The sequence below is a fragment of the Spermophilus citellus genome (assembly GCF_964194105.1).
Source record: "Spermophilus citellus genome assembly, chromosome: 5".
Taxonomy (NCBI): domain Eukaryota; kingdom Metazoa; phylum Chordata; class Mammalia; order Rodentia; family Sciuridae; genus Spermophilus; species Spermophilus citellus.
In genome coordinates, this window is record NC_138186.1 from 56,294,589 (window position 1) to 56,316,119 (window position 21,531).

Here is a 21,531-nt window from a genome sequence, read left to right on the forward strand (position 1 = left end):
CCTCTGGCTGGGTGAGCACCTCTTGAGGCTCCCACTGCCCTGAAGCTTCTGGCTCACAGTCTGGGTGGGTGTGAGCTTGGCATTTCTAGCCTCCAAGGGCAGCTGCTGCTGGCCCGAGGACCACACTTTGAGAACCACCAGTCTAATTCCTGCCCTGGCACCACAATCCCTCTGCAAGCCCCCCTCGAAGGTAACACTGGACATGACACATTCTTCCTCCTTCAGTCACCTCTTGGTAGCACTGGCCACTCTGCGTTGTGCCGCATTGCCTTGCCTGTCTGTCCTGTCGGTCCCCAGAGGGCGGGATGTGTCTTAGGTTCTGTGTCCTCGCAGGGCCAAGCTCAAGGGTGTAAATGAAGCTGGAGGAGACATAGGAGGACACGCAGCACTCAGAGGTCAGTGGATGCTGCTGCAGGGAGAGGCAGGCTCAGGGAAGGGGGGACACAAAGGGACAGTCAGCAGAGGGACAGTTTCTTTTCGATACCATCTTATTGTTTGGATTTTTAAAATGAGGATGATTCACACACTGTTGAGTGACTCAAAGAGACTGAGGACTGTGGCATTGACTCACACATCCCCCTTGAAGACGCTGGCTCTGCCACCCCACCCTCCCACTGTGTCCTCGCATGTGCCCAGCCAATGGCCGGCTTGCCAGGTGCCGCGTAGAGAGCTGTCAGCACACGATCACCGGATGCCTACTACTTCTCTTCCCTGTCCCCCACGTGACATAACTGAGGCACAGGGAGTTGGACCCTGAGTATTGAGTTGTAGGGTGGCATTCACTCGCCCCAGGAGCTCCTTAGGGAGGTGGAGTCTTCGCCTCTGGCAAGGTTTCACCCCCTGGATGTGGAGGCTCATCTAGAGATGGAGTCTCAGTCAGGGACACCAGTTCCACTGTGCCCCAAAGAGGATTTGAAGCAACTGCAGATTTAGTTAAACAAAGCTCGTGTCGCCCAAAAATGTTGCCTTTAATTCAATTTGTGCTGGAAACACAACTGAAAAACAAAACAAAACAAAACAGCAGAGCATGGAGGTGCACACCTGTAACCCAAACAGCTCTGGAGGCTGAGGCAGGAGGACTGCGAATTCAAAGCCAGCTTCCGCAATTTAGCGAGGCCCTAAGTAACCTAGCAAGGCCCGGTCTCTAAATAAAATATAAAAAGGGCTGGAGATGTGGCTCAGTGGTAAAGCACCCCTGGGTTCACTCCTGGTAACACACACACACACACACACACACACACACACACACACACACACGACTCGAGCATGTGGGCATACCAAAATAATAATGATATAAACACAAAACAAAACAGAAGCCATCAATCAATCAGAGCGGGCATGACCAATGCCTCCTGAGAGCTCCTGTCCCCTGTGGCTGGTAGACTCACAGCAGTAGGTGCCAAATGCGGAGGAAAGGGTACTGGGCGGGGTTAAATACAGAAGATTCTGTTCCTTCCTTGATGTCTTCTGCTCCTGGGTGCACAGTGGCCATTGGCTGCCAGGGAGGGAGCCCGGGCCCTGCTCTGAGAGGCCCTGAGGCCTTGAGCCATGGAGCTTGGAGCTTCTAGACTGAAGTGGGCCTGGGTCCCTCTGGGGAAACCTTCTGCCCCAGGTCAGCAGGGCTGGGGAGGGGAGGAATGGCCAGTCTGTCCTTTAACCACCCACCGCAGATGATCCTGATATGCGGCAGGGGGTGAGAGCCACCGGGAAGTCCCTCACAATTTTAAAATTCTGATTTCCACATTAAAATCTCTCCATTTTCTAATATTTCAGATTCTGTCCCTCTCGGTAGCCCCAGAGCCCTGGCCCTGCCTTTCCCATGCAAGTGACTGGGTTGAATGGCCTGGAATTGAATGGCCTCCTTGGAAGGAGCCAGTTCCCCAGGGGGCTGCCGGTTCCCCTGGAGGCCTGCAGGGTTATGTGTGGTTTCTGATTTTATTTATCTCCCGCCTGGGAGCTAACTGTTCTGCATACAGAGAACTCGGGCCTGGGGTCTGCTGCTGGGCTGGAGCCCAGCTTGGGTGGATGGGCAGAGTGAGCCCATTGGCTTGGCAGAAGACCAGGCCCCTCCTAGGAGTGATTTATGTCCCACAGGCACTGCAGGGACACTCCACCGGGAGTGTCCCCAGCATGGGGCTGGGAGTGGGTGGGTTGACAGGGGCTTCCCCTGCAGGAGGCTCCTGAGCATTCCCTTGGAACTTGGAGGCTCCAGTGTCTATTTAACCACTCCCAGGACCACCCAGGAGGGCATCAGCTGGAGCGGAGCGTGTCTTCCTGTGGGTCCCGCTGACGAGGACAGAGCTGGAGGGCACAGCCCTCGGGACGGTGGACGTATGTGTTGGAGACCCACCAAGAGGGGCTGGGAAGGAGATTGTCACTTGAGACAGAGCCGGGGCTGCCCACGAGGGCTGGAGCCACGGCCAGCCAGCCAGCCCACAGGACAGGGCTGAGCAGAGAGGAGAGCCAGCCAGCGCCAGGGGCCACCAGACAGGGACAGGGGGATAGGCGGTCTTGCTTGCTCTTCCCTCAAACCCTGTGCTCCCCACAAGGAGAATGGAACCCAGCTGATGGCAAGACTGAGAAGGGCAGCTTCAGGGACCAGCCCCAGGATGCAGAGCCGGGCGGGATGAAGGTCTGGTCCCCAGAAGGGACTTGAGGCCAGCTCGGTGGGACCCCCAGGCCAGCAGGTCCCCAGAAACTGTGAATCGACTGACTGGAGCTCCCACGGCTGGTGAGGAATACGCCGCGGCTCGCCCTGGTGGCCAGGCTTTCTGCCCCGTCCTCTTACTTAGGACCAGGTGGTTTTGGAGGCAGGTGGCTGAAGAGAGCGAAGTGATCCTGGCTGGTGGCGCTGGGCAGCTTGGGGTGAGGGAAGGGCTGAGGGCACCCTAGCCCCTCCTCCCCCTCCACCCACCCCACATCCCTTCCCATCCTCTTCACTTCAAGGTCCCCCCCAACTCTGCCCTTGAACCTGCAGCTTGGAGGTCATGGTCACACCCCGGACCTTCTCTTTCTGGGACCCAGTGACATGAGCCGCCACGGCAGAGGCAATGCCACTCTTGCCCCTTCTGTCTCAGCACATGGCAAAGTTCCCATCTCCCAGCCTCCTTCATACTGAGTCGAAAGTCACATGACCAGCTCTGGCCAATGGGACACAAGCAGAGGTGACACAGTGCCTCTGGGTACTCAGAGGCAGGCACAAGTTCTAGTTCTTTCCCTGCGCCGTCACTGGAAGGGGACACCTGTTGACACATCACAGGACAGAAGGGATCCCCAGGGGAGGATGCCACCCTGGAGAGTGCTCCACCTTCCTGTGAAGACACCTGAGCTGGGGGTGACTTTTTTTAACCGTGACATAGCTGGCATCACCTGCAGCTACCACGTGGTAGAATTACTTCTCTCAGAGAGACAGTGAGGTCCCCTCTTGCTCACTTCCACCGTCCCCGGGGCCACCCTCCTTCCCTGTCACTTCTCCTTGCTAAAACATGCTCCGCAGGAGGCCAGGGACCGCCCGTGTGTGGCACGGAGGAGAAACAGCTGTCACCAGATGGACAAGTGGGGACACACGGGGAGACAAGGGCCGCTCAGAGTGTCTGAGTCCTGACTGGCTCTGGGGCACCAGAAGGAAAGCCATCAGAGAGCAGGGCGGGATTCAGGGGGACCCAGACAGATTGGAAAATCCATCCCTTCAGAAGGGGCAAAGCACGAGCCCCCTCGGTCCAGGGGTGGTGAGGACAAAGGCCAAGGGGACTCAGGACCACTAGGACCCGAGCCTTCCAGCGCGCACAGGAAAGGGGCCATCCCATCCCAGGCTGGGACAGGCCCCAGGGAGAGGAAGCTGTGATCATCCCACTGCACTTGGCCTTCTCCCGGCGGCTAATTTTAGTTGTCACATTTAAGGATTTGGTGGATCTGGAGAGGAGCCAGAGCCAATAGGAGAAACATGAAAGGTTGAAAAAAAAAATAGAAATTGTAGAAAACGCCTAGGGGAGATGGGAGCCAAATGGAGCTGAGGGAGGTAGGTGGATACTGGTGAGCAGCTCTTTAGTTCTGGGGAGAGACCGTACTAGGGGGCATAGATTTGTACAGCAGCAAGAAATATTTAAGTTAGACTCTAGGAAGCAAACCTAGGTGGAAGGTAGTGATGCATTGGAGGAGGTCTGGCTCCTCCTGAAGTAAGCACTCCTCTCAGTCGCCCCTCTTCTCAGAAGATCCTGGTGGCCCTTCCTGGTCCCATCAGCTAGACTGATGGCTTGTTTTTTTGGAGTTTCCTCATATAGCATGCAGAAAGAGTGAAACTTCAGGAATTTTCAATTTTACGATTTCCCCTTAAGTAATTTCCTCTATGGCTCTATTCCTAGGAAATGGCTCATGCCAGAGAAAGTTCTCAGTGTGACCCTGGGACCAGCTTTAGGAAAGATGTCACAGAGGATTTGGGGAACTAATGTATTCCATTAGTTCTGACTGAAAGGGCGCCTTCAGATGGTCCAGCCACCCTGCTACCCTACAGAAGAGCAGGGGAGCTCCCACCCGCTGTTCCTCCTGCACCCTGTGACCCTCAGAGGCAGAGCTGGGGAACCCAGGAATGTCAGCCCGGAGGACAGGGAGGGATGGAGGCCTGGGAGGGGGCGGGGCAGGAAGGAAACACACAGCGCCCCTCCCTGAGCTGGTGGCCGGTGGGCGCGCTGCCAAAAGGGGGGCGCCCAGAGGGAGGCGCCCTTGGGTCCAGGCTTGGGGCTTCCTCCACCTGCCTGCCCCAGAATCCCGCTGCCACCAGGCCCCTCCCCCAGGTAACCCTCAGGACCACAGGAAAAGCGGGATTCAGGGGCCAGGATGAGAAGGGGCTTGGGAATGGGGTGCTGGGATGTGACTTCGAGAAGTGCCAACTAGAAACAGGAGTGCACCCCACAGAGCTTCCTGGAGGCGCCTCGGTGTAGTAAAGGGTCCTGGTGCTGAAGACCCAATGGTGCCCAGGCCGGGGGAGGGGGCGGGGCAAGGCCCTGGCAGGTCCCGAGCTGAGGGGCCTCCAGGTCTCAGCTTGCAGCAAGGTCTGAGCGGGGTGCACGTGCAGTGCCGCCCCCCCCCCGGGGGGTCGCGCAGCTCTAGGACCCGGCAGCCCTCCTCCTGTCCACGTGGCTGCTCCTCCCAGGCCGTCTCTGGGCTCCCTCCAGGTTTTGTCGAGCTTTTCAGCCAAGTCACAGCCCACGTCGGGGATCCACGGACGAGGACCAGCGCCAGCCGCGCGGGGGAAACGACGAACAGTGGTTCCCCGCAGCCATGTGCTCGCCCAGCCCCGGCGCACCTGGCGCTGCCTCCCGCTCCCGCAGGGGAGCTGCCGCCGCCCCTGCACCTGGTCGCTAGAGGACGCCAGGCTCCCGCTGCCACCTCTCTGCCCTCTCCTCCTGCCCCCGCCCCCCCCCCCCGCATAGAACTGTCAGAGGACAACAACCAGGAACGCCCCCCCCCCATAATCCAAGGAGCTGGCATCAAAAGCAAAAAGATGGCTGGGGATATAGCTCAGTTGGTGGAGTGCTTGTCTTGTGTGCACACGGCCCTGGGTTCAATCCCCAGCACCACAAAAATAATAATTTTGGGCTGGGGATGTGGCTCAAGTGGTAGCGCGCTCGCCTGGCATGTGTGTGGCCCGGGTTCGATCCTCAGCACCACATACAAACAAAGATGTTGTGTCCGCCGAGAACTGAAAAATAAATATTAAAAAAAAAATTGTTTTCTCTCTCTCTCTCTCATCTCTCTCTCTTAAAAAAAAAAAAGCAAAAAGATAAAAATCATGCCCTGCAGGTGCCCACCTGCTCAAGGTTCAGTCTTGAGGGGGAGAAAGGCCATCGCTGTGCAGTGGGGTGAGCCCAGGATGAGCCTCACGCCCTGACATCTCCCTGGTGCCCCAGTTCAGCCTCTGAGGGTCACAGGGTGCAGGAGGAACCCCAGGTGAGAGCTCCCCACCCTCATCTGTAGGGTAGCGGGGTAGCCGAGGATGGGATGCCCCCAGATCCCTGCTTCCAGTTTCAGCAGGGGGCTCAGGGAAGATTTCTGGAAGATTCCTGAAGGTTGAGTAGGCAGTAGCAAGACTGGAGGGAAGGGCTTCCCAGGGGGCAGGAACAGCATGAGCAGGCTCAGAGGCATGCTAGAGTGGAATGCCGCCCAATGACAGCCCTGTTGTGGCTAGGGGAAAAAATTAAAAATTCAGACCTCAAACCCCAGATCCTGCGACCTGTGCTGGCCAGGAGGAGGACCTGTGCCAAAGCTCCACAGCCTCGCAGACAGCCACTAGCCATTTTCACGGATTTTTTTTCTAAGGGAGGTTCCCCCATTACAGAAGTGATGCATGCTCACTATATTAAAACTCAAACACTAGAGAAAATTTCAATACTCAAAGCAAAAGTCCTCCCTAATCCTCCCTCTCTCTCCTAGAGATAGCTACTGCTAACAGTGTGATACAGATTTTTCTCGACTTTTCCTGTGAGTTTTCAAATACGTGTGATTGTCTATTTTTTTAAAAATGGAATTAAGCTTTTCTGCAATTTGTTTTCTTCACAGTCCACTGTGGACAAATTTTGATGTGCAGGCATGTCAATCTAGGAAGCAGGGTTCCTTGTGATCCCCGCTTACTGTTGAAGAAGCCTGCTCACAGAAGCTCAGGGGCTCAGGGCCACACACTCCCTGGTGCAGAGCTACACCCCGTCCCTGCAGCCTCTCCCACCCTCCCTGCTGGGAATGGTCAGGAGTAGGTTCCTGTGTCTCAAACCCAGGGACTCAAACACAGGCCCCGGGGACCTCACTAGCACTCCACCCCGCCTGCAGTGAGATGGGCCCCTGCAGCCTGACGCTGTTCCAACCCAGAGCACCTTCCCAGTGGCGCTTGCCAAACGTCTTGCTTTCCTCCCCCTTTACCTCCCTCCTTAAACACGATTGCCTTGGAAAAGCCAGAACTCACCAGGAGCATCTTGTCTGCTCTTGCAGGGACGCTGAGACAGACAAGGAACAGCAGCACGTGGCATTTACAAGACCCTTTATCTCCCATTATCTCCCTTTAACTACCCCCCCCCCCACCAAGAACCAAGGAAGATGAGGCAGGTCTTATCATCCCCACCAGATGAAGGGAAAAGGAGCCCAGAGACGCCCAGCGACTTTGCCAAGGTCACACAGAGCTGAGACTAGCCGCGAGGGGGGGGGCTGACTTCCGGAGCACATTCCCTTCATCCCTCCAGGGAGCCTCAGTTTCATCCCAGCCTCCCCACCCTCAAGGCGGCCCACATCATCTCTCTCTGCCTCTGAAGCTCTGTGGGGAAACCGGTCCCTGGTGGAGCCTCAGCCTCTCTCCCAGGCTGCCTCCTGCCTGAAGCAATTATAAATCACGGCGTCCCCTTCATTCCGGCCTGATGTTTAATTCATCGCTATTCTGGCTGCTTTAATGCCGAACATTTATTCAGCGAATAGCTTTGTTTTGCCACCCAAGCTTTCTTCTTCTGTTTAGAATACAATTTCCATGGCAGAGGGGGCTCTCTGGCCTCCGGGACCCTCCCCTTTCCCACTCCCCACCAGTGGCCCAGCCCAGCTCTGCAGGCCCTGGGGACCCCCCCCCCCCCCGGGCGCAGTGGGGTGGCTCTAGCTCTGCCCAGGAGCCCAGGCTTTCCGACTTGGGTCCAAGCGTCTGACACAGTCCACCTGCTCAGCCTCCCTTCCTCCCTGGCCCGTGCCTGGTGTCATGAGCTGCCTGCTACCTGTCCCAGGCTCCCAAACCCCACAGCTGGGAAACGGAGTCCCAGCCACAAGGCGAGGTCTGCCCCTGTACCACATCAGTAGGAGTTCTTGCTCTGCCGTTACCTTATCTTGCACTTCCCTTAGCCCAGACAAGTCTAGAACCCTCCACTCCTAACCCCGAGTACTATCTGGGGCCCCAGCTCCTGTGACAGGCTTTCAGTAGCAAATGCTCCTGTTCTGTATTCAGACCCCATAGTCAAGAGAGGCTGATGAATATCTGTGCAGCATCCACTCTCCCTCTCTGTGGCAGCAACAGTTCCCTTAGCTGAGCCCTGGGCTTGAAACTCAACAGGCATAAAACATTCTATTACCCAGCCTTCCTTAGAGCTAGGTATGTCTGCATGACTAGGTTCTGGCCACTGAGATCTGAGTGGAAGTGTTATGTGGGACTTCTGGGAAGACTTTCTAAAAGGGAAAAGGCACAACTTTCTTCATCTCTTCATCTTATTTGCTATCTGGAAGGTGGATGCAATGCCTGGAGCTCTAGAAGCCATTTTGGACCATAAAGTGGGATCTGGGTTTAGGAGAAATACAAGACAGAAGGAGCCCAGGTCCCTGATACTGAGGATTCACCCTTCTGTGTGGTTGGTTCATCTCTGAATTTCTTTCACAATAGTAATAAACTTGTATGTTACTTTGGTGACTATTCCTTTGTATCTTTCAGATGTAGGTGGCCAAATAACTCCTAGCTGAAGACACAGCCTCTGACCTCTTCTCCTGATCTTCTTGATGGAAACTGATTGTCTGCCAAGTCAGCTGCCTACACCAGTTTCTATATAAGATTTATGCATGTGGTACCTGGTAGGAATGAAGGACAGGAGAGGTACAGGAGGGGCAAGTGTCTGGGCACAGAAGTAAGACGGTGTGGCTGTGATTCAGTCAGCTCACTTCACGGATCAGGAGAGTAAGTTTCATTAAGAACAAATCATTAGTCCACAGCCCCAGAGCCACTGCGTAGCAGATCCAGGATCTGACACCAGATGTGCCTGACTCCACCCACCCACCACTCCATCACTGCGGGGAGAGTCTGGAGACCTTCACAGAGAACCCGAGTGCTTGCCCATCTTGCCCCAGGCTGGGGCTGCCTTCGAGAGGCCGATGCCTTAGCACAGTTCTCCCCTCCCAGGCAAGCTCTGCCAGCTGCCTTCTCCTCGAGGTTCCCTGGCCTGAAGAGCCCCAGGCTTCTCCTTGTGACAGAGCAGGGAAGGACTCTCTGAGGCTGCCTGCAGTCAGGGGGCAGCCTCAGGCTTCCCAGACCCCGCCTCCCGGCCTGGGCGCAGAGTGGCTCTGAGCACAGGACCCCAAACCACCGCTGGGCAACGTGTGTCCTTGGGAAAATTGCTCACCCTCGCGGGCCTCAGCTTCGTCACCTGTGAAAGGGATACGAGTCCACCTCCTGGGCTGCTGTGAAGACGCAGCAAGAGCAAGGGGTGGCCTTAGCTGGCCTGGCTCCCTTGGTTTCAGAACAGAAGCCCTGGGCACGGTGGGCACAGCCATGGTGCCCTTTGGTGACTTTGCTTGTTGTTCACATCACTGCTGGATCCTGAGCTCCTTCCTAGCAGGGAGAACTGGTTGTCTATCTGTCATGCTAGTCTTTGGTCCTGTGACTTAGAACAGTGACCGTCACATGGCAGATACCGCAATAAGGACAGGTCTAATAGAACAGGGCAGAGGGGAGTGCTTTCCTTTTCCTCCCCCACCCCCTTTCTTTTCTTTCCTGTTTTTTTTTGGGGGGGTACTGGGGATTGAACCCACTGAGCCACATCCTCAGCCCTATTTTGTATTCTATTTAGAGACAGGGTCTCACTGAGTTGCTCAAGGCCTTGCTAAGTCACTGAGGCTGGCTTTGACCTCGAGATCTTCCTGCCTCAGCCTCCTGGGCCCCTGGGATTACAGGTGTGGGCCCCTGCCCAGCTTATCTTCCCCTCCCAACCCGTCTCCTCTCTCTCTCTCTCTCTGTTATGCCCCCTCCTTCTCTCTCTCCTGCTCTTTTCTCTGCTCCAGCCTTCGAACTGTCTCCTTGGCAGGGCCCCCGGGGCCGGGTGGGAGTCTTGCTGCCTGCTCTACTCCAGCCTCCTTGCTTCAGGATGAGGAGACCAAGGTGCAAAGTACAGAGGGGACCATCTGCCCCACGCACAGCCACCTACCCGAGCAGGGATCAGCGGAAGACCATCCAGGGGATGAGTGACACATGGATGTGTCCTGTCGCTTCTTCTTCTGAAGCCCCTCCTGACCCGCTCTGCCCCCAGTGCATCTAGGAGTCCCCAAGGCAGTCTCTTCTCGCTGGGCAGGTGGTGCTATTGGTGGTGGCTGGGACCATGCCACCACCCCGGGGAGCCCGGCTCCCTCCCTCTGCTCCTGTGTGTATACAGAGACCCTTTTCCTCGTTTCCTGCGGGTTCTCCTTAGAGGCCCTGGCCCTCCTGAGACAAGGCCTCCTCCTGGGGAGTGGCGGGGGGCCTTGTCTGGGTGCTCTATGCGGCTCAGAGCTGCATGTTCTGATCAGAACAGAGTCCCTCCTTTGGAGCCTGCAGCTGCTGCCTGCTTTTCATTGTCCCAACCTCCTCTCCTCTGGGGGAAAGGAGGTTGTCTGGACCTGACACCCTCCCCACAAAGCCCAGCCTGGGGCTCCTGTGGGCTCCGCCTGTCCTTCGCTGTTCCCTTTCCCTGCCCCTGGCCTTGCTTCCTGAAGGCTACCTGGCCCTCGGGGGCTTTGGCTCCTCCCCAGGCCTGGGGCCTGGAGAACGGCTACTCTGGAGGCAGATGGATGGGGCTGTAGCCACCCTTTAGTCTGCCATCCCACAGCCAAGTCATGGCTTGCTCAGCTATGAAGGGGAAAGGGGCGTGGCTTCTGGAGCCTGCTCAAGCTGGGGTGGGAGGCTGGAGGGCGCAGAGGTGGCCAGAGCCCTGAGGTCAGGAGTTCTGGCTGGCTGTAGCCCACTGGTCTTGGAATAGGGCGAGCAAACCCCAAACTAAAGAGCATCTCAGCCTTGCCAATACCTCAAGGGGACACAGCAGCTGACAGGATCGAATGGAGCCTTGCATCTCGAGCCCTGAATTTACACACTGAATTTACCTGTTGCGCGAATGAATGAAAGTGGCGGTTTCACGGGCTGGGAGTGGAAGACGGGACCGCCGCACACAGTGGACCCCAACACCTGTGGGAAGCCGTGGAGCTGCGCCCACCTCTGCCAGACGGCGTTTTGTAGACAGCTCTGGGGTCAGGAAACCCCTTTGGAAGCTGAAGGTCTTTCTCTCTGGAACCTGGTTAGGAGCTGCTGGCACAGGGGTAGAGCAAGAAGGTCCAATTTGGAGTGAGTGGACCCCTGTTAGGCTGCGAGAGGCCGAGATCACCGCTGAGACCCGGTTCCTTGCTGGGTCGGTGACGGTCTCATGTGACAGTGTTGGTGGAGACACCGTGTTGCCGGCCTGTTTTTGGTAGCCTCATTGACTGGGATCACACCTGCCCAGGGCAAAATGAGCCCCCGAGCACTGCGGAGCAACAGGGGGGACCGTCCTGGGGGGCACGGCCCAGCAATCGTCCAGGAAAAACAGCTACTGGGCCCCCAGCAGTGAGAGGGGCCACCTGTGCCCTTCCCAGGGTCTCCAGTACCCGAGTGGCCTGCGAGCTTTGAGCCGGGCCTGTTGGAGCTGACCGGGTGACCCGGTGATGTTTTGCCCACGGCTTTGGGTACCGGCAACCACAGAGGCTGAGCAGGCTTTAGCTGCATTACTAAAGCTATTAACTTGAAAGCCACTAAACAGCCCCAGCTTGTGTCCCATCATCTGCCCCCCAGGCAGCCAAACAAAACCAACCAGAATGTGGCACAGTCAAAAGGACACGGGGGCTTATGGATACCTTCCCATTGCCGGGCGCTGTGGGAGCAAACTCGAGTCTGGGAAGGCAGGGGCCCCGGGGCCCCCAGAGCATCCTGCGCCCCCTCCCAGAATCCTCTGCGTCCCAGGCCGATTCTCAGGAACTGTTGCCAGAGGGGGTTTCTGAGCACATCCATGACACAGGGGTACCTGGGTGGGGGACATCTTTGACATAGTTGGTCAGGGATCAGAGTTGAAAACCCTGGGGCAAGCAGAGCAGCCAGAGGGAGGGGGTACTGAGTGGAGGCTGGGCTGTGGGCACCAGGGAGGCCCAAATGGACCTTCCATGCAGGAGTCAAGGCAGTGCCCTCCCTGGGGCAGAGGGCCCATGGGGTGAGTCTGCAGACCACCCTCAGGCTGTCTGGCTCTGCAGACATCACCCCTGAGTTAAGGCAGCATCCTACTCTGAACAGCAGCTAGCTTTATACAGTCAACAGCACAGTCACCAGGGACCTGGGGGCAGAGGCCAGAGGATATGTACCCCAGGATTAAAGCCACAAGCCCTTGTAGGAGGGGGATGCAGGGCGGTTTCCTGCTCAGCAACGTGGCTGGCAGGGTGGCTCTCCTAGATGACTTGCTGCAGCCTTGACACCTCTCACTGCCTCTCCTGAAGGAATCAGAGGGCCAGCAAGCTCAGGGCTGCTCACAAGGAAGCCCCCTCCGGGTCACCCAGGCGGACCTGGGCCGTGCCTCATTGAGGGAGGACTCGGCATCTTTGCAGGCAGCTGAAGCCAGTGGCCACGGCATGGCGAGGCACTGCTCAGCCCCCTGGTTACAGTCAGTCTGCACATTCATTATTTATGGCAGCTGAGTGGCTGCGAACAAGCTGAGACTCAATTAAGATAATGCTCCCCGCGCAGAAGCCGTGGTTAATGCCGAGAAGTTATTCCCGTCCCCTCCACCGGCTCGGAGTGGAGACGCCAGCAGACCAAGAGCCAGGGCAGAAGCCCAGAGATGGGGAGCGGTAGGGGGCGGGCCAGGCGGAGCCCAGGGTCCATCTGAAGCCCCCACTCCAAGACAGCACCCCACTCCTGTCCTCCAGGGTGCTGTCACTTAACCATCCCTGGGGGCCCTCCAGGTTGCCACCATTGTGAGAGAGGTTGGGTTCAAGAGGACCACGGGTGGCACCAGGGAGAGGCAGAGGCGGCCCAAGAGGAGAAGGAGGTGAGCAGTGAGGCCAGGAAGGGACTCCTGGGAAAGACTGCAGGGGACGGCTGGAGGTGAGGGTTTGTGGCCGGAGAGGAGAAGGAAGGAGATGGTGGAGAGGTGGCTGGGGAGGGTGAGGGGAAAGAGGGATGGAGGAGGCAGGGGGTGGGCCCAGGGCACAAGGTAGGGTGAACACAGAGGAGGTGGGCGGGGCAAGGGAGGTGAGACCCAAGAAAGGAGGCTTGGAGGGCAGGGCAGAGGGAGGAGAAGCTGAGGGGCTGAGGGTGGAGAGGCCAGGCAAGGCCAGGGTGGAGAGGCTGAAGGAGGCCAGGATAGAGAGGCTGAGGGGAGAGGAGTATGGAGAGGCTGAAGGAGACCAGGGTGGAGAGGTTGAGTGAGGCCAGGGTGGGGAGGTGGGGGGCTCCAAGCTGAGCGAGGAGAGCTCATCAAGGGAATAATGGTTCTTGGTGAGTGGCCATCAAAGAAACTGCCAAGCATCAGTAGCAGAAATGACTGTCCACGCCATCCTGGGCCCTGGTCCTGGATTCAGGGACAGTCCACCGGCTCCCTGTTCAGGAGGCCTCAGGACTGCGGTGCCTGCCGGGGGAGCAATGCTGGGCATCAGGGGTGCCTGTGCCAGCCGGAGGGGCCAGATTCAGTGCAGTGGTCAGCAGGCCAGACCCTATCTTTGGCCTGTCCTCAGCTGCTTTGGACCCTGAATCTCTGCAGGGTCACTTTGCTCCCTTTTGGCCCCAGATGGCACTCTCTCCAGTAGAGGAGAGTAGTAGAAGGCCCCAGGGCCGGGTTCTATGCAGGTCTTGGTGCCGCTGTGAGCAGCTCCTCCTGCTCCAATCACTCCTCCAGGTCAAGACATCCTGGTCACCACGAGCGTCATCCCCGTCACCCTCGTCACCATTGCCTGGCCTGCTCTCACCACCTCTGCGTGTTCACGTGTTCCACACACACTTTCTGTTGACACAAACCCCAGATCCACTCCCAGGGAGCACTGGGCCTGTCAGGGGGTTTGCAAACCCAAGTCCTTAAACAGAAAACCAAGATGTTCAATCTCCAGGGAGTCAGATGTTGGGGAGGGGCTAGACGGTGCCAACCAACCCTCCACCCTACTCCCGCTAAGACCCTGTGATTGTGGCGGGACACACGTCACAGCTCTGCCTGCTCCCAAAAGGTCCCAGATCCCTCCTCTGCCCCTAAAGCAGATGCCTCTGCCCCTGTTCTTACCAGGCAATGGACAGGGTGCACGTGTGTCTCCAGCCAAAGCCTCTGACGGGTGGGTCCCTGTCTGTGCCTGTGTCCTGGCCATGAGAGACACTGGGAAACATTCTCTAGTCTCTCAAGAGGCAGGATCTGAAAAGCAGGAGATGCCCCAAGAAACTGTTCAAGACAGATGGGGCCAGGTGCCGTGGTACCCTCCTAGAATTCCAGTAGCTCGGGTGGCTGAAGTAGGAGGATCACAAGTTCAAAGCCAGCCTCAGCAACAGTGAGGTGCTAAGCAACTCAGTGAGACCCTGTCTCTAAGTAAAATACAAAATAGAGCTGGGGATGTGGCTCAGTGGTCGAGTGCCCCAGTACCTCCCCCCCCATAACAACAAAACAGACAGGTGGGTGGCCAGAAAGCAGGATGGATGCTCTCCCGGGTGGGGAGGGGACCAGCCTGAAGCCAAGTGCAGGGCGGAACTGAACAAAGCTGTCACTCACCCACAACCTCCTGCGTTTGTTTCTGCGGGTGCCTAGCAGGGGAGGGGAATAGTTCCGTCAGCTCTCAACAGGTGCTGCCCTGGGTGGGGGAGGAAGCGGTGCGTCATGGCAGCCGCCCTGGAGCGCAGGTGAACTTACAGGTGAACTTACTGGGGTTGAGAGGTGAACCCAGTGGACAGGGTGGGCACGGAGGGTGCGAGATGGACTGCACGGGCTCAGCAGGGAGGCGGGAAGACGAGCTGTGGCTCCCGTCCACCGCAGCCAGGGAGCTGTCCAGATCTGCCCGAGGAGCAGGCCCCAGAGTGAGGACATGGAATACAGATTGGAAGGCGGGAGGCGAGCGTCTGGCTGTGCCCGCGTTGCCGACCTGTCCCTGGAGGATGCATCCGCTCATCTGGCTCCCTGTGTCCCCTCCTCTCCACGCTTGAGGGAGAAAGGCCACAAACACCAGAGCAGTCCCTGCCGCCTCTCCAGAGGAGGAAGAGTCCAGGGCTGGGGCCCCCTTGCCTTACACCAGGTCGTCAGTCAGTCCACCACAGTGTCACAGGATTGTCGTCTATCCCACCCCAGGGCCCATGGCCCCCCATGCTGGACCCTTCTCCACGCCTCACTTCCTGGTGAACTGCTCCCAGCTTCTGTTTTTCTTGTGGCTTTCGGCAGCAGGTGGGTTCGTGGGCCTAATCGGGCCTGATGCATCTCTAACGAGACAGAGAGCATGCATCTGGATTTGTCACCCGACAGGTACAGATGTCGGAGGCTCTCATCCATGAGACAAAACAGCTCTTGGGGATTGAGAGGCTCAGACGGTGTTAGTCACACGCGGGCTGCTCACCTCCAGCGGCTGCTGGCAGACCTTCTCCAGCAGGCGGGGGCTGGGGGCCCAGAATGTCATCAACTGAGTTATGAGGACAGAGCTGAAAACTGCCCCCTCCCCATCCTGCTCCCAGCCACCACAGGCAAAGGGATGGCAAGAGCAGAACACCTGGCTGAGACCCTGGGGCTCTTCCACTAGCCAGGCGGCCCTGGGCAAGGCCCTTCCTGCCCTGAGCCCTGGGGACTCAGCTGGCTCATGGGCTCAGGGGGAGCAGCTCCTGCCTGGGGTGCCCTGCGAGGTGGCTCCAGCCCTGGCCCCACACTCGTCAGCTGTGAGGCCCTGGACGTTTCTGAAGCACAGCTGGTGCCCCTCTAGACTGCAGAGCCTGCCTGGTCGAGTGGCCCGAGGATTAACACCTCTAACAGCCAGGGAGGTGCTGCTGGCCCTTCCTGTTGGGGTGCAGGCTGGAGTGTCCCGGCAGCCACCTCCCTGGGTGGGAAGCTTTCTGCTTGCTCATCCTGCTTCTCCTGTCAGCCAGGGGGTGGGCCACAGGTGGGGTCTGCATCCAGCCTGGGTTCTGATGAGGAGGGGTGATGCCATGTACCCATGGTTGATGAAGGGAAAGAGATGCTCCCCATGAAGGTGGCATGCCACTTCGGGGCTCCAGAGGACTTCACATCAGCAGGACCCCTAGGGGCTCTGGGCCATCGTGGGCACATGGGCAGGGGACTTCTCTCTGGGCCTCAGTTTCCCCATCTGGGATGGGGGCATCTATGAATCATGGATGAAGCAGGAAGAGATATTTTGGTCTTATACTTTTCTTCCTGGAACCCAACTCCAAAAACTCTTGGAATCTCTGAAGAAGCATCTTCTTGTGTGCTGGGGTGGTTCGTGGCTGGGGAGCTCCGGGGTAGCCTCAGGATAGGGTGCCTGTTGCCAGGGGTGCCAAGCACAAGACTATAGAGTTAGAACTTTTAGCCCCACCCCATCCTCTGGGGTCGAGGGACTGGAAATTGCTCTCATCACTGATGGCCAGTGACTTAATCCAGCTCACCTGGGGAGTAGAACGTCCATAAACACATTGTAGACAGGAAGACAGCCAGGCTCCCTGGGCGTGTGGTGCACCTAGGAAAAAGTGCTGCCACCCATCCATGCCCCATCCCCAGCCTAACTTCCCTTCTCTACACCAGCTGCCCTGTTCCCGTCCCCAGCCCTGTCCCCGTCCCCAGCCCTGCCATCTCCTCCATCTCTGAGCTCCAGCTGTAGCCTTCTCTAATAAACAGATAATGGAGGGGCTAAGTAAGGAAAAGCTTTTCTTGAGTTCTGGGAGCTGTTGGAACAGATCCTTGAGCATCGGACATGGGTCCTAGGACTCTGATTCACAGCCAATTGGTCAGAAGCCCTGTGGCCATCTGGACTGGTGACTGGGGTCTGAGATGGGGAGGGGGCAGTCTTAGGGGTCTGAGCCCGTAACCTGTGGGGTCTGCACTAATTCTAGGGGGATAATGTCAGAATTCAGCCAAATTGTAGGCCACCCTGTGGGTGTGCACATCTGGTGGCCTGAGAACTAGTGTGGCCGAGGAGAAAATGAGGGCAGTTGGTGTAGAGAAGGGAGGAATTCTAGGCCGGGGGGTGGGGCGTGGATGGGTGGCAGCACTTTTTCCTCCACCTTCAGAACCTTCCAGGTCAGCTCCAGTCTCAGAACCAGTGGAGCGAGGGAAGCTGCTCTGGGGCCTTTCCTCTCCTCTGCTCCCCTCAAAGGAGCCAAGAGCCGGGAAGGCCCCCTCTCCTCCCCTCGGCACAAGCCGAGGCCAAGCTCCTTTCCCTATTTAGAAAGCTTTGGGACTTAAATGTCAGTGGATGATATGGGAGTGGCATGGTAGCATGACAGTTACCAGCTGGAACTGAAAGAAAGGAAAGAAAGATTAGAAACTAACCCCTTGGCCTGCCTCCTGGGGCCCGAGGAAGGGCAGGGCCTGTCTCCATACTAACTTTCACCTGCCTTGCCCAGGTCAGGGGTGGCCAGTGAACACAGCACAGGGAGGTGTGAGGGACTAAGGTGGTGACGTGGCTCACAGAGGCCAGGCGGGGCCTGGAGTCACCTTGCCTGGGTTGCCCTTACACCCAGTCACTAGACTGTGGCTCCAAATGACGAAGATGGTTCAAATCCCCGCCCCGGTGGCTGGTGGCTTCCTGGACCACCTGGAGCTCAGTCTCCTCATCTGCAATGTGGCCGTGATGATAACTCCTGTGGGGACTGAAGGCAGGGAGGGGGCAGTACCTGTAAGCCCCTCCAGGTGTCCACTCTCAGCAAATCACCTCCACGAGAGACGAAGTCAGGAGCCAAGAGCCAGGAGCATCATGCGTATGCCCAGGTCATCTCAGCCTGCCTGACAGGCCCGTTCATATTCATTGTCCTCTACGGGAACGTGCGATGCTCTGACATGGGTCTGGCGGGAACTCGGCAGCTTTCAGGGCAGCCCCAGGGTGCAGGCCTCAGTCGAGAAAATGTGCTGGGACCAGGGCCTGGGCCCTCTCCTGAGCCTGGCTCCTCGCCCTCCTTTCCTGGCTGTCTGGCCATGGAGATGCTGGAGGGAATGGGGGGGGGGGGGCAGTGAGGGAGAAAGGCCTTGGAGCCAAGGCAGGCTGGGCAGCTTTCCCAGTCTGGAAGGTGCTGCTGGTCTGTCCTCCCTGGATATTCTAGAATTCTCCCCCAGGCTGACCTGGCTGAGTTGCCCCTGGGTTTGTTTTACTGTGTCCTTGTCTCTCTGCAGGAGAGTGGCCCTGGGGTTCTGGATGAGGCAGTGCCAGGTCACCTTTGAAGGGGCTGGCTGGGATTTCTTCCCTGTTCCCTCTAGTGTCCTCATAGGGTCACTGAGGCCCAGTGAGTGGTCCATCCCTGACCACCACAAGAGCCTCTGAGCCTGGTTCTCCACGCACCTGCAGCTCACAATTCTCAACCACACCAGGCATGGCATCTCCCGGGCCCCAAATCAGGTCCCAGTCCAGCCCCTGCACCACTCAGCCCTGGGTCTACCTGTCCCAGCCATGCCCAGTCCCTGTCACTCGCACTGTCTGTAGAAGACAGAGTGCCCCGGGGGAGAAGGAGGTCACACAGGAGCAGAGGGTCCGGATGACTCGATGCCGGAGTCTCCCTGAGGTTTTTGACTTGCCATGAGCCCAAGACCAGGAGACAGTTGCTGCCCTGCTAGGACCACATTGGTGGCCCCACACAGGGCTCACCATGGTGTGGCAAGGGACAGATGAGCTTGCTCCGGCACCACAGGCTTGTCAGGCGGGAGATGTGGCAGGTGCTACAAATTCTCATGTCAGCCAGAGCCTGCCCATCGTCTGCCACCACCACAGAGGGACGGCCTCTGCCTCCCTCGCCCTCCAGAGCTCTCGGGGGTGCCTGCCTCTGGTTGGCAACACCCAGGTGTGGCTCGAATCCAAGCAGCGAGGGATTCTGGGAAATGTTGCATTTATCCTTCTAGACCCTGTGATGGATACAGTGGGCACACAAAGGGGGAGGAATCGGAAGCCCAGTGCTAGTAGACAATATCTGATATGCACAAGACTCCCTCAGCCCCCACCGGGCCTGCAATCCCGGCCAGCTGAGCCCCAAACCCGCCCCTGCTGCATGGACCCAGAGGACTGTCCCCCCTCAGCCACAGCAGGGACTGGCCCCTCCCCAAGACCCATCACCCACCCAGCTCCTTCCCTGAGGTCCTCTTAGACCGACTGTACCTCCCTGGACCTTCTGGGGCTCCTTTGGGGTGGCACCAGAGCTGAAGAAGAGCTGTCACTAGAGAATACTGGCCTGGGCTCAGGAGGCTCAGAAAGTGTGGGTGTCGGCTGTGGACGTGTCTGTGGCCGTTCACAGCCTCGTTCTTGGAGTGGATTCACTCCCAGGCCTCATCCAGCTGTGAGTGCCTGGGGTTTCTAAGCATCTCTCTTTTTTTAATTAACAGAGTGGACACGGTCACATACACAGTCCCCAGGAGCTGGACACAGGTCTGCTGGGCTCACCCAGCGTCACTGTGAAACTCTGCCCTAGAAAAAGGCTAAAGATAGGTGCTGGGGGAGGAGGTGGTTGGAGGGGAAGGCAGGCCAGGCAGGGGACTGCCCCAACAGAGTCACACAGCCTGGGGGCCTCAGAACCAAGACTGGGCTCAGGAAACCAGCCACGTGCAGGTGGGGGGCAGGGGGACAGGGGTAGGCAGGAGCCCAGCACTTGGACCCCTGGGAGGGAAGGCCACTGTCCAAACTGAGCTGGACATTGGGGTTCAGGCTTCAGTGTCCCGTGATCCCCTCCCTCACAAGCCCCCACTGGACCTTCCTCAGAGCTATCAGAGTCGCAGCCATGCCCATGACCTTGAGCCTGCACATCCAGCTTAACCCACACCAGCGTCAGAGCAAAGGCCTGCCTGTCACTCGGGGATATTTATAACCTCCTGCCAGGCCCCACTACCTGGCAGCCGCCTGGAAACTAGGCCACAGGAGCCATGGAGGAGCAGGCCCTTCCCCCTGCCTGGCTCTGGCTTCAGCAGGCCCTGAGCAGCCCGCAGGCACGAGCCCAGCCCCAGCCCCGGCATCTCCCCCACTCCCTGCTCCCTCTCAGAGATCCAAACTCCCCAGAGCTCCCAGTGCCTGTGGACAAGTCCACACACCTGAGAATAGCACCTGAGACCTTCACCTGCCTCCCTTGCCCATGTGTGGTGGAGTGGGCTCAGACTGTCTGGATCAGGTACTGGCTACACTGCTCTCTTTTGGGCCTTATGTAATGTTGTGTGACCTTTCTGTGCCTCCATCTTCTCATCTGTCAAAAGGGTTCAATACTGAGGATTCTCTGAATAGACGTCTCGGCATGGTATGTGGTTAGGAGCAGAGGCCACAGAGCCAACCTACCCTGGTTCAAATCCTGAGTCTGCCATTCGCTGGCTGTGTGATCTTGTGCCTATTACAATTAACTTCTCTGGGCTTCAGTTTCTTCTCTCATAAAATAGGGAACAAGAATAATACCTGCATCCTAGAGTTTTTGTGAGGATTAAGTTGAAAGTGAAGCTCTAAGAATGTTGCCTGGCACATAGTAGGTGCTCAATTAGTATCAGCTTTAATGATGATGATTGTGGAAAGGTTTTCTTCTAGCCAGGCTGCCCTCACTCCTTCCTTCCTCCACACTGCAGCTGACACAGCTCTCTCCTGAAGGACTCCCTCTTTCCTCTTCTTCCCCCGCCGCAGTTCAAATGCTCCACTTCTTGCAAGCCCTGCCTGCTCTGTGCAACCTTCCCTGACCAGTTCTCCAAACCCTCTTAGGCCTACCCTCATGTGATCCCCCTGGGTAAATGTAGACTCCAGACCCGAAGGAGTCTATGAGGCATACTTCTGCTTCCTACCCCACTCAGGGCCAAAGCTCTCCTGGATCAACCCTGTCCTTGCCCAACCACCCTCTGGCCCAGGCAGGACTCTGGATTCCTGGGTGGGAGAGGTGTGATTTGTCTCCCAACAGACCATCAAGGGCTCTTGCTTGCTTGCTCTCTTAAACACACACACACACACACACACACACACACACACACACACACAGACGGTGTGCACAATGCTTATGTCCTATAAAATAGAACCCAGCCACTTTCCCAGAAATGACTCTACATTCCTACTAATGACAATCAAAACACACTGTTCCCAAGTCAATATTCTGGATTTCTTAGCTCCAGGGTTAGCAGGCAAGGGTCCTTCTGGCACCTGAGTACATGGAACACACCCAGGAGGTCAGGCCCTGCCGTGTCCTGGACACAGAACCCTCCCCCCTAGAAAGGGACAGGCAGGGCTCACCATGGTGTGGCAGGGGACAGATGAGCTTGCTCCAGCACCACGTTGTTTCAGAGGCAGAAGGGAGTCTCAGATTCCTCCGTCTTGGAGGCCTGACGGATGGCAGGCGGCCCCTGTGAGTGTGCCCCAGGCATTCAGTTCCAGGCCCATCAGTGGCTCTGCTGGCATGGCCACCCTGCCTGCCCCTGGATGGCAGCAGCTCGCTCCTCCCACAGGTGATGGCTTTGCAAGACCCCTTTTTCCTGCAGGTTCAAGGAGAAGAAGCTCTATTGGGGGCAGAAGGGGGAGGTCTTTATACTCATTGTCCTTTCTGGGGGACCAAGGGCCACCCAGCCTGAGTGTTCAGCCCCTTCCAGCGTCCAAATCAGC

General features: G+C 57.7%; 1 long non-coding RNA gene across 13 annotated transcripts; it reads right to left on the reverse strand.

Moving 5' to 3' along the window:
• Positions 1 to 1,389: 1,389 nt before the first annotated feature.
• LOC308649548 lies at positions 1,390 to 19,709 on the reverse strand. Of its 13 annotated transcripts, none has more exons than XR_014022081.1 (8): positions 19,078 to 19,709; positions 15,935 to 18,827; positions 14,667 to 15,214; positions 14,517 to 14,548; positions 14,040 to 14,255; positions 9,927 to 13,397; positions 5,808 to 9,334; positions 1,390 to 5,698 (listed from the first exon to the last, which is right to left on the reverse strand). It is a non-coding gene; the product is annotated as an uncharacterized lncRNA (long non-coding RNA). The 13 variants fall into 13 exon arrangements; XR_014022082.1 differs by lacking the exon at positions 19,078 to 19,709 and having other exon boundaries at positions 15,935 to 17,918; positions 18,368 to 19,066; XR_014022083.1 differs by lacking the exon at positions 19,078 to 19,709 and having other exon boundaries at positions 15,935 to 16,101; positions 16,385 to 19,066.
• Positions 19,710 to 21,531: the final 1,822 nt, after the last annotated feature.